At 37.5% G+C, this 18,902-nt stretch overlaps 1 protein-coding gene across 9 annotated transcripts in view; it reads left to right on the plus strand.

Annotated features, from left to right (window-relative positions):
* Positions 1-18,902, plus strand: part of UNC5D (unc-5 netrin receptor D) — a 629,157-nt gene that overhangs the window by 86,301 nt on the left and 523,954 nt on the right. The window lies entirely within an intron of this gene.

Here is an 18,902-nt window from a genome sequence, read left to right on the forward strand (position 1 = left end):
TTATGCAGGAGTCTTCCTGGGTGTCCAGATTCAGTGCTGTTAACTTTTGGTTGGAATGATGAAAACCAGCCAGCATCACAGGAGACAAAGCTGGGCTCTCAGGTTATCATCACTGACAGAGGGTCAGAGTGGAGCCGCCAACCTCCCTCCCTGTCTGCTTGAAAGTAGCCTGCACATGGGTAGTAAGCACACATTTTTCTTTCCTCCCAACTGTAGAACAGTAATACCTGAAGAAAGGGCCTTCTCCTAAGAATGTAGATTTTTAAACAAAAAGCCCAGATAGACACAAAGAAATAGTAATTTTTTTCTACATCTTATTTAAAATTATATATATATATATATATATATATATATATATATATATATATAATTGATTTCAGAGAGGAAGGGAGAGGAAGAGAGATAGAAATATCAATGATGATGATGAGAGAGAATCATTGATTGGCTGCCTCCTGCACGCCCTCACTGGGGATTGAGCCTACAACCCGGGCATGTGCCCTTAACTGGAATCAAACTTGGGACCCTTCAGTATGCAGGCCAATGCTCTGTCCACGGAGCCAAACCTGCTAGGGCTCTATGTCTTACTTTTAGCTTTACTGTTGTTTTGGATATCCTTCTCTTCTCAGCACTGCCTTATATGAAATGAACTATAACACTGCACTTAAATTGGCACCTGCTTTCTGTCTTTTCAACTCACAGCTGGATGAACAGATGCCAGTGAGCAATTGCTGTCCAGTAACTCCCCTCAACTGTTTTGTCAAGGCGATCACTTGCATTTTTCATATTTATTTATTTATATGTGTAGCTCCTTTTTCCTGAGTAATATTCAAAATGATGACCCCATCATAGGAGAGTAATGATTTAGAAATACTGCAGTGGTTATAAATTCTGTATAATACATCTTAGACTTCAACTGCTGAATGATCTTAATGGGGTCTTTTCCAGATGTACACTTGAGGAGGCATCAATGTCCTTAATACATTTAAATCCCTCCCCACCCCCAACTCAACATCATCACTTAGCAGTGTGCAGGAGAGGATTCTGGATAGGCGTTGCCATGGTTGTTGCTAATATCTCTGCAATTAAGAATTAGTTCTTTTCTTAAGGAATCCTTAGAGACAGGAAAGTTATTTGTCAGGGCCTTATTTAAATCTTGCTTTTAAACAAAATGCTTCTTTCCCCCCATCCTATATAATAAAAGCCTAATATGCAAATCAACCAAACAGCAGAACAACCAGTCAGCAGGGGGCAGGGCCAGTGAGTGAATGGTGCCAGGCCAGCCAAGGCGGGTACCAACAGGAAGAGAGAGGGGACGGCGATCAGGGTGTGGCAGCGACTGGTGGAGGTGGATGGGCAATGGAGGGCAGGGCCGGCCACTCGCCGGGCCAGCACCGTCCACTGATCGACCTGCCAGTCGCCTCCTGCAAATGAAGGCCGTGGGAAGCGGGCCTAACCCATCAGTTGGACATCCCCCCCGAGGGCTCCTGGAGAGCCCTCCCCCCCCCCCCCCACCGAGTGCACGAAAATTCAGGCCTTTATTTCTGATCTAAGGAAGTCATGTTTTGTGTTACTACTGACATTTTATTTCTATATTTAGCCTATTCAGTGGATCTTTCTGGGATTATGCTCCAGTCATCAAGAAAGCAGTCAGCTATTTGTACTGAGTTAAGAGAATATGCCCAATGTGTGGTCAGGTCCTCTGAGCATTCTGGTATGATATTCAGTGTACATTGAATTTTGCTTCCTTCAGTAAGTAAGTTGATAGACTGTTTTCTCTCAGACAAACTCAACTTCTGATTATCTGTTTTGGAAAAACTATAAAACCCTCATTTTGTGCAACTATGGAAAAAACGATTACCATTTCCTAGTCTGGAAAAAGAAGGCAAATCAGATAACCAAGAAAGTCAATTGTTGGTTTAATTTCCACATTTCCAAACTGGTAATTATATTTTTAGTTATTACTGTCAAAGTATAAATTATTAAATGTTTGTGTTTGTGATATTTCTCACTGCTGAATTATCCAAATTGATTGACATGTGGTAAAAATTTAATTTGCCATTTGCTTTCTCATTGATTCAACATGTTTGCAGAATGCAAATGATTATATTAAATTTTTTATGCATTATTCATAATCAGAGTGCTAGTTCAAAGTTTTAAAAGGAAATTCAAGGTGAAACCTTCCAACATTCATCCCTTGGTCTTCTTGAATATCTTTATTTTTTATATCTAATTTCTGGGGAGTTAAATGATCATTTAAAGCAAAGATAACATATTCTCCCAAAAAATGTAGAAATTTCACTAGAACATATTTTTACAGGGTAGACTGCTAAATGCCAGTTTCCTAAGAGGGAAAATTTTTCATTCTGAGCAACTAATAATAATGGGTCTAAATTTGAGTGAATTTGAGTCTAAAATTCAGTGATGCCTGCCTGGCCGACGTGGCTCAGTGGTTGAGCGTTGGCCTATGAACCAGGAGGTCACGGTTTGATTCCTGGTTAGGGCGCATGCCCAGGTTGTGGGCTTGGTCCCCAATGTGGGGCATGCAGGAGGCAGCCGATCAATGATTCTCTCTCATCGTTGGGGTTTCTATTTCTCTCTCCCTCTCCCTTCCTCTCTGAAATCAATAAAATAGATAGATGATAGATAGATAGATAGATGATAGATAGATAGATAGATAGATAGATAGATAGATAAATACAATTCAGTTATGCCTTCAGCAATATTCCTTTTAATCAAGTTTAACTTCTCTGAGGTGTGTAGTGTGTGCCTGTGTGTGAGTGTGTGTGTGTGTGTGTAAAACAAGAAAGGTCAGTGAGATGATTTGCCAAAAAGAAAATTAAAAAGCTGATTCCCGAGGATGGATTTGAGAAGCGGATCATCTGAGCTAGAAAGCATTGGGTCTATAACTCGGATTCAGATATTCCGTGGACATTCAAGTTTTCTGTTAGGTACTAGACTGTTTGCAGGACCATTTCTGGGGCAGGTGTGGCAAAAGTAAGGTTCTGGGAGTGGAGAGATTCTGCTCTTGTCTCTGACTTCCATGTGCTTTTTTTCCTGGCTCACGTTTTAGAAACACTCGTTTCCTCACTGCTTTCATGTCTGCAGTTGACCCTCCTCTCCCCTCTGTGCCGTCCATTCTCTCCATGCACCAGCCCTGCCTGCCCGGGTGAGTGCACTCCGACCTACTTCTGATATGAATCTCATCCTCCTCCTCCATCCCAGGCCCAGGCCCTGGAAAGTGACCAGACAGAAACCCCACTCCAGGCTCCCTAGGTGTGGGTGAGTGTGTGCATGGGGCTGCTTCCTTCACTCCCCCTGGGCATTTGACTGAATGCCATTTTGTATGGCAGAGTTCCTTCTACACTATTCTTTTATGCCTAAAATGGTTTTCTGATAACCTAGTCTGAAGAGAAAAGAAAGAGAACCTAGGAAGAGACACCATCCATCTAATAGCATCATGTAGTAAAAAGTGTGTTGCCATCTGTTCAGCACCACCCATTTCTCCTCCCTTCCTTTCTCTTTTCCGTCCTTCATTAGTTATTCATAGTCAGCTGTGTGCAGTCCAGGGATTAAAAAGTCAAGAAAACACTTATTTTCTCACATACACTATTTAGAGTTAACAAAACGGTGGAAGAGAAAGAGAAATAAGCAAATAACCACTGTACAATGTGACCCATTTTAATATTACGGGGCTGCTATTTACATGATGGTGCTTTCAGTCACGGTCAGGACATGGTGGGACTCCTTACTTCCTCGCCTTCTGTTTATTACCTTGCTTACAGTGGTATCTTCACAGAGGAAATGAGGTTTGCTTTGGAATTTGCAGGATGACTGGGAATACTGCAGGCATCCAGGGGTGGAAGGAAATTCCAGGAAGAAGAAACAACATGTGCAGAGGCATGAAGGCATCTGGGAGTGTGGAGGGTTCAGGACACTCGGGCCAGCTATGTGCTGCTGGAGCAGAGAGTGGGTGGCAGAGTGGAAGAGCGTATCTAGACTGGAAAATACATATCAGCTGATGGGGAGAAAATTTTCAAAAACACTTTTGCCCGCCCCCACCCCACTCCCACAAAAATACACAAAAAGCACTTTATCACAATAGAACAGGACAATTCTCCCTCTGACAGCAGAGATGTACTTGTCTAAATAGAATTATCCTTGGGAATGCCTTGGCATTGGACACCCGGTACAGGATCATGGAAGAACACGACAGACTGTTGAATGACAGATAAAGCTACATAGCTAATGGTTGTGCATAAACCAGAGTTATTTCTATTCCGAGAGTTTTTATTTAGTAACTAATTGCTTTGCTTGCAATATGCTCACTAGTTTGGTGTATCTTAGGGTTTACATAGTTGTTCTGAAGTGTAGATGAAAACAGTGAGACAGCAGATGCGGCTGGAGAGAGAATACCACTGCATGGGTAAGGGGATGATATGGGGTCTTCTATTTGCAATGTACAGAGGATTTCTCTCTCATTTGTCTCTTGAAACCAGGTCAAAAATTCATTGCTCCCCGCTTCAGAATGTGTTTGGTCATTTGGGATGTACAATTGGGAGAAAAAAATGAATATGTATCAGTATACTAGACTGCAGAGCAAGGGTAATAAATGGGACTCTGATTTGATTACTCTAGTTTGAAATTTACATAATAGCTACACAAGAGGACATAAAGGTTTATTGATTTCTTACCAACCTTGATGCTTAGGGGCCAAACATTTCCTGTCAGATGTTAGGTAGGTGAAAAGTATTTTGGTTAAAATTTATTTTTTTGACATCCACCTTCCTAAGAGTGAAAGATATTCTCAGGAGAACAGAATGATTTTCTTAATCTAATGTTCAATAGTTCAAAAATGGTTGATATCAGAACATTGGAATATATTCTGACAATTATAATAGCATGTATCTATGATTATTCAACTATTCTATGTTGACACAACTACTAGGTGTACCAGTTAATAATGTGGATTTTTTTTCAAAAGATGGAGTTACACATATGTTGATATATATGCAATTTGATATGTATGCTATTTTGTTGTATTGACAGCAAGCTTCAAAATTTCATATGTCAAATTTGCTGAAGGTGTTAACATCATAAGTATTTTTATGCTTAAAAATGTCAAATTTCATGCCAAAAAAAACATTTGTGGGAAGTTTTAAATCATTACTTTATTTTGAAGAAAAAGTTATTGTATACTTTGGGAAGCTTATGGTGAACATGCTCCATCTCAAGATACTTGTGAACACTGGTTTAAATGCTTTAAAAGTGATAATTTCAATGTGAAAGACAAAGAACATCCAAGTCAACCGAAAAGGTTTGAAGACCAACAATGATAAGCATTATTGGATGAAGATGCGTGTCAAACTCAAAAACAACTTGCAGAAAGATTAAACGTTGCTCAGCAAACAATTTCCGATCATTTACAAGCAATGGGAAAGATTTTAAAGGAAGGAAAATGGGTGCCACATCAGCTGAATGAAAGACAAATGGAAAACCAAACAATCATCAGTAAAATGTTGCTTCAATGGCACTAAAGAAAGTCTTTTTTTGCATCGAATTGTGACTGGGGATGAAATGTGGGTTTATTTTGAGAATCCTGAATGCACAAAATCATGGGTTGATCCAGGTCAACCATCAACATGGACTGCAAGGCCCAATCGTTTCGGAAAGAAGACAATGCTCTGCGTTTGGTGGGATCAGGAAGGTGTGGTGTATTATGAGCTTCTAAAACCAGGTGAAACCATTAATACTGATCACTACCCACAACAAATAATCAATTTGAACCACGCTTTGATCGTAAAACGACCAGAATGTGCCAGAAGACAGGGCAACGTAATTTTGCTTCATAACACACCATCACACACTTCAAAACCAGTTAAAAACACATTAAGAGATCTTGCCTGGGAAGTATTAACCAGACCTTGCTACTTCGGATTACCACTTGTTCTGATCAATGGCACACGCACTTTTTGAATAGCACTTCAAAATGTACGAAGAAGTGAAAAATTGGGTCTCTGAATGGTTTGCCTCAAAACAAGATAAGTTCTATTGGGACAATATCCACAAATTACCTGAAAGGTGGGGAAATGTGTAGCTAGCGATGGACATTACTTTGAATAAAGCACTTTCGATGTTTCTCTTGAAATTATCCTGTTTTCTTTGATTACAAAATCTGCCATTTAACCGGTACACCTGGTAAATCATGGAGCTATTAGTTTTCAGGAGCTATAGCACTCAGAGCAAAATCCTAGAAATTTCCAACTAAATAAATCATATGGGAATAATTCATATTTTCCCAATATAACCTAGAAGTGATTTTAAAAATATATTTTTTATTGATTTCAGGGAGGAAGGGAGAGGAGGAGAGAAATAGAAACATTAAGGATGAGAAAAAATGCTCAGCTGCCTCCTGCATTCCCCCTTCTAGGGATCAAGTTTGCAACCCAGGCATATACCCTGACCAGGAATCGAACCATGATCTGACTCATAGGGTGTTGCTCAACCACTGAGCAACACTGGCCAAGCTAGAAGTGATTTTTATAAGAACTCAAAACTATGTCAAATATAAGAAGACAATTGTCAATCTTTTTATATATATATATATATATACACCTGGGCGGGGGGGAGGAGAGGCAGGGCAAACTTAAACAACAATTATTTTTTAGAAAATTCTGCTACATATATTTTTAATCTCACTTGACTTAATACTCAGATAAGCCTTCTAGGTAAACAGACTGTAAGCAGACCAGCCAAAACCAGAAAGGGTAGTGGGTAATGGGGTAGGTGAGGGAGGAATTTTTATTTTTAAATGGGACAGGTTTAAAATTGAATGAACTGATCATTGGATATGCTAACAGCCATTGGATTTACTTCCTCTTCTTTTTCACCATTTTGAAACATTTTTAGCCTTTCATCCTAATATGACCTTTACACAAGTACTCAGAAGAAAGTTGAGATGCTTAACAATTATTTAAATTAGGCAAAACAGAAACATCTTTGATAGGATAAATGACTAAGAAAAACGTGTTATTACCAAGTGGGCAGTGATGTGACAAATATTTTGTACAAATGGGATTAGTAGTAAATCATGCAGCAGTTAACATTTTTTAAATGAGAAACTCAGAGTTAAATCATCTTTATGAACCAAACACTTTAGAAAAGATGTTACATAGATGGCTTATACAAAAACATGTGGATTTTTCCCAAAATTTTTAATATTTGGGGAGGATAGGGCAAAATGCCAAACACTGCAATTTTACAGTAGCCCAAATTGGGTACGATATCAATACTGCATACACATAGGTTTTTCTTTTTCTCTCCCATCTTCAAGACTCTTGGCTCTCAATCTTGTAACAGGCTGAAAAATTTAACTTACCACTGATTCTTGGAAGTGAGCCCCTATAGAATTTTTAGGGCTCAGAGGGACTTACAGATAATTTTTGTAAATAGTATAAAATTCAACAAGCCAGGTCTACGAGTTCTGATCTTTCCCTGTGACTTCAGGATCTCAAGTAGGTCAGATCTTGTCTTGTGGACAGACAGACAGACAGAAGGAAGGATGCTCTTGTCCCCTGAGACTTGTTCTTATTCCTTGTGTGGGACTTGATCTTCTGTTGAGGATCACGCAGTGAGTTTCTAAAATTGCTTGCCATGTTTCCTTCTGATTCAAAAGGTGTTGAATGTGATCTTCTGTGATAGGAGCAGGAAATTAGGAACCATCAGGAAAGTTGTGGTAATCCACTCTATGCAGATAATGGGAGTGTGGGCAAGAGGAACAACCCCACAAAACCAGGCTGAGGTTTGGTCTATCAAATGTAAGAAGTTGCTTGTATCTTTTGGTGTAGATGATTGTTCTGCCAAATACATTGTTTACTAAGAAATATGCAAGATGTCTGAAGCAGTGTTTTTAATGTGATGTATGCCATCAGCTTAAGGAAAATCTGAGGTACTTGGCAACAATCCACATTCCTGGGCACAGACCTATTTTAACACAACACAACTACACTATGTGTCAATATGCTCCATTTAAATTACAGAATTGTTAATATTTGCCAAGTTTGCTTTACATCTGGGTATATCTAATATAGAGGGGATGTTGTGTTATTTCAGAGTAAGCTGCAGATAATATGACACTTCATTTCTGACTGTCCAGTAGAGGGGCATTTTAAACAAGTACCTCTAGCAAAATTTTATCCAGGCTACAATTTGAGGCTTATGAATATCTGGTTCGAATAAATACCTAGGTGAAAATGACATTGCTCTCTGGGGACCACTTTGAGAAGAGAATCGCTGTTGTGTGTTGAGACACAATTTGCTGTTTTCAGTGTGGAGTCAAAATACACTGTTTCTCACCTTGGCCAGTGTTTCTCAGTTGGTGGGTGTCATTCTATGTAGGGATAGGTTGCTGGTTTGATTTCCTGTCATGGCACATGCCCAGATTTCTGGCTCGAGCCCCAGTAGGGGACGTGCAGCAGGCAGCTGATCTATGCTTCTATCTCTCTCTTCCTCTCCCTTCCACTTTCTATAAAAATCAATAAAATAAAATAGAAAAACCACTGTTTCTCATCCAGTCTGTCAAACTTCTACTTTTTAAAAAAATCTGTTTCCCATTTCTATAATCGAAGGAGAAGGGGTCCCACTTTAAATGATGCTTAATGTTTGTATTCCCATAAAATATGTTATTTCTCCTCTGCTTCCTAAGTTTATCAGCCAAGCTTCTGGATGAGTCCACTGGTCCAGATCAAGTTCAATGATAATGCTCCTGTGGCAGCTTCTTCTTCAAGGGCCTGCACTCCAAGGGCCTCAGTCTTTAGCCCCAGATGTATTGGGCGAGATTAGTGTTATCTTACAGCACTTCTTTCTCAGTTTGAGTGCTACTCTTGGAGGGAGTAGGAAAGGAGAGAACTTCCACAATAATGTATTATCACCCTATAGCTGACACTTCATTATCTACAAAGAAATAATGAGACAGCTCCTGGGAGTCTGGCCCTGGGGCCTTTCTCTGGCTGACCACGCTGGTCCTGTGGGCAGGTATGCTGGGAATGGAGATGCAGAGGAATCTATGCCAGGGATTTGGCCTAATTACCCTGAGACAGGGACAGCTTTGAGAGTATCTGGTGGCATCTCCCAGAGGACCTGGCAGGATTGGTTCCAGGGTCCAGGGTGAGCTTCTCAGGCCTGTCCTGTGTAGTGGCCTCCTTTCCTTCCCTTTGATCAGCCTGTAGTGACAGGCATTATCATTACCCATTCACACCCAGTGCTCCCTAGCAGTGCATTCCAAAGAAGCCAACTTTCACTTGAATCCCTGTCACATAGGTTGCATTAGGGGTGGGCAGTCAGATGGCCTGTCCAGCCGAAACTTAAGTAACACTGGGAACCTAACACAAACATATAAAAATCAGCCTTTTAATATCTCTCTGGGAAGTATACTTATTTTATTAGCAATGAATGCTCATTCCTGAAGAATTAGAAAATCAGGTAACCAAAACTTAAACATTTATCAAACATCTAGAGGTGCATATAGGGGGAAATCAGGCACCATCCCTCAACCCCCATGACTCCAGGCTCTAGTCTCAGAGCAGTGTTGTGTTAAAAAAACACGTCTGACCTGGCCGGTGTGGCTCAGTGGTTGAGCGTCGAACCATGAATCAGGGTCAGGGCAAATGCAGAGTTTAGGGCTCAATCCCAAGTAGGGGGCATGCAGGAGGCAGTCAATCAGTGATTCTCATCATTGATGTTTCTATCTCTCTTGCCTTCTCCCTTCCCCTCTCTGAAATCAATGAAAAAAATATATACATATATATATAATATAATTTATATAATTATATTTATAATCTTTTTTTAAAAAGACCACATTTCTCCACTGAGAGGAAATTCCAAGTAGAATTAACGCAAATTCTTTTATTTTTTGGAGTATTTAAAGGTTAAATACGTGAAACATGGTAATTCACCTCTAACCTATGATTTTGTCCTCCTCTCTACACCTATCAAATGCTGTGGCAGCCCCTGCACCTTTAAGAAGATTTTTTTATACAGTTCTCTCCTGATAAAACTCCCACTAAAAAAAAAATTCATCCAGTATCAGATTGGTATCACCTTTTCTGTATATCCTTCTTTTTTCTTATTAAATTTACATGGTATTAAAAAATCTAAGAGAAAATACCTGCCTGGGATGAGGCAGGGAAGGATGAGGAGGGAAGAAATGCAGAAACCTTAACAGGTTAGGGAGGGGGGAATCTGGAGACATTAATTAATAATATGTGTTCTATTACACAGATATTTATAGTATGCTTTATTTCTCTGGGACAACATTTTTTTTTCACTCAGCAATGCATTATATACTTTACTCTTTAATAATTATGTATGCAGAGTCATCACTGTGATTGGGTTTCATAGATTCAATTAAAACTTTAATTTATTGGCCTAGTCTTCTATTACTGGATACATACAGCATTTTCATTTTTCTCTCCTACTATAAGTTGCTCTGCATACATATTTATGTACTAACGTGACACTTTCCTTAGGATTACTTGTAGAAGTAGATAACTAGGTTGGCAATTTCCATTTTCAGATTTTCTGATATATGTTGCTAGTTTATCTTCCAGCAATACTTATAAGGTTATGGTGATTTGGCCATGACCTCAAAACCCAACAGATCATCATTCTGTTTTAATCTTTGTCAACCAGACAGACAAAAGCAAACAAATAAATAGTATTTTGTAAAGCCTCCGGTTCCTTTGATCACTCTTAATCTGGTTACCTTTTTGTATGTTATACAATCTTCTTTCATTCTGTAAATTGCTTTTTTTCTCTGTAGTTTTCTTTTTCTTTGAGACTTTAGTCTCCACGTTTTCTAAGGCTGCTTAATGGATAAAATAAGTTATCCATTTATGTGGGAAACATTTTCCATGTTGGCATTTTCTTTTTAACACATTAAGCTTTTATATTAGCTACTTGAAGAATTGCTGTTTTAATGAACAAATTTGAAATCTTTCCTGAATGATTCCCTTTTACCTGTGGCTGCTACAGGTTTCGTTTCTCCAGTCACAGCACATGTGGTACCACCTCATCTATGGTGGACATCATTTCTCAGAGTCTCGGAAACAATAAGGCACTTTACATACTTATGTATGCTGTATTGAATGTAAATGACATTGTTTGCAAATTTCACTTAAGGACTGCTTTTACCATTCACATGGCTTAAAGTTGTTAACCTACAGAAGAATTACACAAAGGATTCAGCTGAAGGTTATGTGAGATTGCCTAATCAAAATTGGTCTTCCTGACAAAAGCTTGAGAATTTCAGAGATGGCTGTGGCCAGTGTCAGCTGGTCAGTTGCCTTTTGTTGGAGGCAGTGACTTGAAATGGCTCTGTTGGGATTTCAATAGGTAGAGAAATAAAAAAAGGCAATTCTGGGTCTCATTCTATTTTTTTATAAGCAAGGAAGGCCTCTTCCAACACAAAGCAAATGAATAAAAATAAATGGCAATGCTAGTACATGGGCCAGCTCCTCATCCATGATTGAGTTGCTCAGTAGCAAGCTTCTGCTACATGCATACAAGCCCTGCTGACCTTTTGGGCAACTCTCCATGTGCATAGCACTCAATGGCCTTGTGCCTTGGGTGACACTTGGCAGTAAAATTCCATGATCTCCATGATTCTCCTTGGAGAGAAAACTGTGCTCTTATTTTGCTTTATTTCAGGTTCACATGCATTGGCTCAGGTTTCTGTACTGTGTAACTATCAAAGACTGTAAATGATACTACTTGATATGCTGAATGGCTGTGCAGGAATATAAATAATATTTATGAGGAAGTTGGGAGTGCTTTAAATATTTGGAAAATGCTGACTTTGACACAATGGGGATAATGATGTAGAAACAGTCGGCTCTTTGTAAACTGTTTAATGACAATTTTCTAAATCAAAGCAATCTACACTTCCCCATTTACAATTTCATCTCCAACTACTACGGTCCCATAAACAGGTTTACTACGTGGAGTCTTTTGCTTTTTGGAATGGTTAGCCACTACTCTGTTGCTTCAGACCATTTATATTTTATCTCTCAAAAACAGAGATGTTATATGAGGGTCCGAGGGGCATGTCATTTTGACAGAAACATGGTGGTGTTAATAGATAGAAAATTTATTTAGGAAGCACAAGTTTAAAAAATGTGAGATGATTTCCTTTTGCTAGTGTTTAATATTCTAGATAAATGTTAATACTTACATAAGTGGGTTTGTGTGCTTATATGGAAATAATATAATGGTAATGTACACATAACTCTAGCCCATTGAGTCATGGGTTTGCAGTAGTAAATGTGAAAAGAATTACGCAGTGCAAGTCAATTACATTTAATGTTTCAAATATGGCAGTGCTTAATCTATATATTAACTTTTGTATTTGCTAAATTATAGACATTTACCTTAAAATGCACATTTTCTCCATGTGCGAGCTGCAAAGAATTCTTGTAATCTAATTATATTTGATTGTAGCCAGTGTTGTTTACATTTCATAATGCCTACATTTATTCCTGACCTGCTATATTCATTGAATGAGTTTCTTCAAGAATTTTCTATAACCCTCCTTGCTTGCATCAGAAGAGAAAATAAGTTAAAATAGCAGAAGTATGAAAGAAAAATGCCTGCTAGAAAATACTTGAACTTTTCCCAAAAAACTAGAAAGAAGTTTCCTACTATGTGGTTGGTTCTTCTGGTCATAGAGAGCATTTCTAGAAATACGAATTCTGCTGTACTCTGCTTTGAGTACATTTGAATAATACATCTCAATGTTAGTAAGTTTCCTCTGATTTCATTTAAAAAGAGAGATGTCTTTTACTCAGGAAAGGGATTTTCGTCAGCTCTGACAGTATAATGCATGGGAAGCAAAGTAGACAGAGCTGTGTGTTCAGAAGCACAATGTGCCAGCTTTTCATCTCTGGAACTTTGCTATAAACTTTTATTGTAAATGTTGTTCTGTGCACTCACAAAAATTTAAAGGATATGAAATACATACTAAATATTTTAACCTCAAATACTGAATAAAAATTCATGCATGAAAGTACCTAAGAAAATAGATAATGTCCAAAGGAGGGAACAGGGATTTTATGGTTCTAATACAAACCTGACAGAAAAAATTAACTTAAAAAGCAAAGTCCACTCTTTGTGAGGAGTATCACCAACCAGTTGAAAGATAAAAAAAGATTTGCACATTTAATTTCCAGTGGTCTTTAGTATATGTATATAGTCGACCCTGACCTTTTGGGTCATGGTACATATTTTCTCTGGAGGAATTCCAAGTCATTTCTATCATGTTGAAATTCTTAAAAAGAGAATAAAGTATTCTTGAAGTTCAAAACCCTTTGCTCTCTCTGTTGCTCTCTATTTTGTATATTCTCCTGGGGAAAAGAGGAAATGAACTCTGGCTTGGGGTAAGATAGGCAAAATTTGTCAGTTGAAACCATGTTGCTATCATTATTTTTAATTTTTTATTGATTTCAGAGATCAAGGGAGAGGGAGAGAGAGCTAGAAACATCAATGATGAGAGAAAGTCATTGATTGGCTGCCTTTTGCACATCCCACAGTGGGGATTGAGCCCACAACCCTTGCATGTGCTCTGACTATGCAGGGGTTGTGGAATCCAACTGTGACTTCCTGGTTCATAGATTGATGCTCAACCACCAGTGCTATCATTATTTAGACTAGTAGGAACTGACAAAGGAACTGTGTGGAGACAATCAGTGTCTTTGTATGGAATTGCAAATCAGATTAGAGACTTTCCATAATAATGACTAATTAAATATAGACTTATGTAGAAAGTAGTGAAAGCTGATTAGGACTGCAAATATTCTGTCCATGTAGACATTTGAAGAATCAATATAAAACATTGGTAATGTAGGGGACTTCAAGGTGTATTTTCATCTTTAATGATATGTACTAGTTTATTGCATTTTTTAAAAATATAGTTGCATAGTGGATATATGGATTATAGTTGGAGCAGGCTTAATTGTTAAAGGAAAATGGTGAGATAAAATAGAAGAGGAGAATTTTCAATGAGCATCTCAACTTCAGAAAAATATAAAGCCATGAAATAAAAATAATCATATATAGGAGTATATACAGGGGTGGGCAAAAGTAAGCTTACGGTTAGGAACACAGTTTATTTTTGTATTGTTATTTATTAATTATTGTATTTATTATTGTTATTAACCTACTTTTGCCCATCTCTCTGTATGTAAATATTTTATTACATCTTTGTAGAACCAAGAATTTTAAAGCTTAAATATTAAGTATTTGATTAATAATTTGTATGATGGTCTCGAATGTACAGTAGAATCAGTTGCTCATTTTGACTTTAGATAGTGGAGTGTCACTATTCTAAATATTCATCTCTTTATTAGAATTATGAATGTGAGTATTTTGAGAGGGCAATAAGCCTTCCCTCTTACTCACATGCACATCTTTTTTCCCGCTAATGATTCTGTCTGTCACATATTGACACTCACAGAAATGATTTTCTCTCTCTGTTTCTGTTTGTTTCTGTAAAACCACATTGGACCTCTTCGGAGTAACACATCAATGTAATGTGAATCAAATACATCAATGCAGACAAGACGATTTAAACATTAAAGCACAATAGCCATTATTCTTTAAGCTAATTGAAGCTTGACTGAAGTTCAACTAAAATTAAGCAATTATAAGAGAGGAATGCTCACCACCATTAAAAGGATAGTAAAGAACAATTTAATGTTTGGAAAATAGCTTTTGAGCCTTATAGTGTGAGTATGGTCAACAGATTACACCAATTGACAAGTTAAAATTGACTCATTTAGAGCAGAATTAGGTTCTTTGTGGCAAACAGCCCAAACAGAGACTGGTCCCATGAGCAGCAGTTGTGTTAGCTCACACAACAATAATCTACCTATGTGGTAGGTGTTGTAAGGTGTATATTTAGCCATTCTCTTTTAGCAGCTTTGTAGAGCAAGCTTCTTTTCATATTGTGAAAAGAAGATTGCTTAAATATATGATGGAAATATGGCATTCACCAGTCACCTTTGGTCTATACTCAGTTCAAAATTACTGACTTTCATTGCAGCTGGCATGCATTCTTTGGGATGAAGTGAGAGTTTTCTTATGAATATTGTTGCAAATGTTTTGTTAGAATCATCGTAATTAGTGTCATCCTCATCTCCCCCCTCCATCCCCCCCAACCCAGTATGCTTAGAGCTCATTCTCTGACACTTGTCACATGATTTCTTTAGGATTTGGTTGGAAGATTCTTGAGTGTCATCTTGCATTGCTCAAACTCTAGCACATTCCTTCTTGTAAGTCCACTCTTATGAGCCTTGACATGATCGCAGGTAACAAAGAAAAGAAGTGACTTGGCCTCAGGTGTAGTGTTCCCTGCACTTTGTGATTGCCTTCCTACTGTGTATTTTTATGTGACGTTTTAACTCTATTGAACTCTATAGGAGTCAATTTAAATTTATACTGTATAGCCAACATGGTCACATGATGGAAGCCCAGGTAAGTTTACTAAAGACTAATGAAGGCCTAACATAACCAGAGCTACAAATAACCTGTGATTGGGAACTAAATGTGGAGTAAATATTCAGTTTTCCTTTGTCTTTCTTCAGATTACAGATTTATTTTCTGATTTTTTTATCATTGAAATAAGGTAATGCAAAGATGTATAAAGACAAAGCTGAACATATTTCTTCCCTCTGGTCTTGATCCCCATCTCCCTACCTGATACATATAGTATTGACAGCTTGGTGTCTATCCTTATACTTTTTGAAATTAAAAAAAAATTTTATTCATTTCAGAGAGGAAAGGAGAGAGGGAGAGAGAGATAGAAACATTAATGATGAGAGAGAATAATTGATTGGTTGCCTCCTACATGCCCCTCATTAGGGATCAAGCCCGCAACCTAGGCATGTGCCCTGACCGGGAACCAAACTGTGACCTCCTGGGTCACAGGTTGATGCTCAACCACTGAACCATGCCGGCCAAGCATATCCTTATACTTTTAATTGCTTATACAAATATATTAAATTAGATTTAATTCCCATATCATTGGTGATATTATTTTACTAAAAGGAAATTATTCTCTTTGCATTAGTGTAATTTGCATTTTTCACTAAATATATATTATGGAATGATCAAGTTGTGAGCACAAGATATATGAGCAGAAGAGCAAAAATTAGGGCTGTCTGGAATACTGTTAGGCATAGTTTAATATTCAACACAAGTTCAAGTTCAATGATTGCAAAGTCTATTTTATGCTACAGGATAAGATGGATATATCCAATGTTACTTATTCAGTAAAAATAAAAAAAAGCTTTTTTATTACTAGTACTGGAAGATTTAAAAATGCTGTAGAAGCTTTCGATCTGCCTGTGAAAATCAGTGTAGAGTTACTACACAAGATGCTCTCATCTTGTCATGCGAAAAGGAACTTTATGACAACAACGATATATTACTTCTCTGTGCTCAGAAATATAAACATTAAAAGTTGTTATAATTCCAGAAATTGGAGAGGGTGTAGAGAATGACAACACTTATATGTAAAATTTGTAAAAATTTAAAATAATTTTTCATTTTCTAATAAAGTTGAAGCTGTGTATGTGTATTCTGAACCCAGCATTTCTCTGCTAGAAATGTATCTGAGAACACAGAGTCTCAAATACTTTTTCTTAGAACCCCTTCAGAGTTTTAAAAATTACTGAGAACCCCAAAGAACTTTTACTTACATAGGTTTTTCTATTGATATTTACCAACATTAGACACTAGATTTTAGACAAATTTAAAGTATTATTATATTTAAATTTTTTAAAGAATTTAAGCCATTACATATTATCATGAATGGCATATTTTTATGAAAAATGGCTATTTTCAAAAACAAAACTTTACAAAAAATCATAATATTATTTTACTTTTTGTATGTGTATGTGTTTTTGTTTGTTTGTTTGTTTGCAAATCTTGTAAATGTTTGACTTGATAAGAAACAACAATGATCTCTTCTGGAATCAATGTCTATAGTGATATGTTATTTTGGTTGCAATCTAAGAAGAAAATCTGGCCCCACACTGATGTGTGTATGCACACATGCACTTTACAAAAGGACTGTTCTTACAGCTCTTTCACACGATTCTTTCTACACCAAAACATGACAAGTGATAGTTTTCTAAAGTTTGAAATCTGAAACACTATCAAAGAACTTTTATACTCTGTTTCTACACTGTTAGCTTGCATAATTTTTTAAATATTTTTTTACTGATTTACTGATTTTTATAGAGAGGAAAGGAGAGGGAGAAAGGGAGAGAGAGAGAAATAGAGATGAGAGAGAAAGAGAGAGAGAGACAGAGAGAGAGAGAGAGAGAGAGAGAGAGAGAGAGATACATCACTGATGTGAGAGAGAAACAGTTTGGTTGCCTCCTGTTTGACCTCCTCTTGCACCAGGCACTGAACCTGCCCTGACCAGGAATCAAACTGTCTACCTTTCATTGTGTGGGACGAAGCACAACCAACTGAGCCACACCAGCCAAGGCACCATGCATAGTATTTTAACATCATGCAACTGTCAATTGAAAATACTGGTTCACTGATTTCTGTAAGAGATCTTCCAAGTGTTGACACACTTCATAAAGCAATATTAAAATGACGTTCATAAATATTTCCACTGAAAAGTCTGAATTTTAGGAAGCTGGAAAATTCACAGAGGCCAAAAATAGTTTTTAAAAATCCTAATTTTCAAATCAAAGCACAATTTTTATTATTGGCATAAGTTCTATCAATTTTTTTATTTGAAAATATATTCTCACTGTTTATTTTCATGAAAATTAATGCTAAATACCCAGGTCAGAATATATATTTTTTTCAATCTTTTAAGTAAAACAGGGTGTCCCATGGGGAGGGGAGATGCTAGTTTAGCGTATAACTCAATTATACAAGGGCTTTTCCTTAAGACTACCGTTCTACTTCAATATGCAGTGGAAGGGCTTTCTGAGTAGTTTTTTTTTAAATATATATTTTCATTGATTTCAGAGAGGAAGGGAGAGGGGAGAGAGAGATAGAAACATCAATGTTGAGAGGGAACTGCATGAGCCCGTAACCCAGGCATGTGCCCCTGACCAGAATTGAGCCAGGGACCCTTCAGTCCACAGGCTGATGCTCTTTCCACTGAGCCAAATCAGCCAGGGCTGTAGTTTTTGTTCTTAAAAAGGTAGAGACCTAGTAAAATGAATGACTGTTTTCTGCTTCATCAAGGACCTGAGACAGGCAGTTTTTTTTCTGCTGCAAGTGTGTGGCAGTGAAAGATAGAGTGATTGCTAGTAGTGGTTGGTGCCACTGTGTCAGTCTTGCTAAGGTGCCCACAGCTTAACCCACCATTGATTTAACACCATCAGTGCAATGTCAATGCAGTGGTAAGAGAAAGTCACATTTTAGTGTTGTTAGTATTTTTTTCTTTCTGGGTCCCCTGAAGAAGTGTTGGGAACTGTCAGGGTTCTGTGGACCACATTTTGAAAATAACTGCCTCAGAAAAACTTGCATATGTTTACCAAATTACATGTACAAATATATTTACAGTTCAATTGTACATGATAGTAAAATGTTCAGAAATAATCTCAATGACCATTAACTTGAGAATGGGTAAATAAATTGTGGTGTAGTCATATAATGGGGTTCTATCTCAAGAGTATAATGTTAGGTGAAAAAAAAATAGAGGTGAAAATGATTATAACAGACTGATGCCTCTATTAAAATTTGAACTTCATGAGAGGGGGTGTCTTTGTCTATTGTATTCCTGTGTGTATCTTAACTAAATGAAAGTGCCTAGAACATAATTGTTCCTCAACAAGTATTTTTCTCAGTGAAAGAATAATCCTATATAATAAAAGGCTAAT

This window comes from Plecotus auritus, assembly GCF_963455305.1.
Source record: "Plecotus auritus genome assembly, chromosome: 3".
Lineage (NCBI taxonomy): Eukaryota > Metazoa > Chordata > Mammalia > Chiroptera > Vespertilionidae > Plecotus > Plecotus auritus.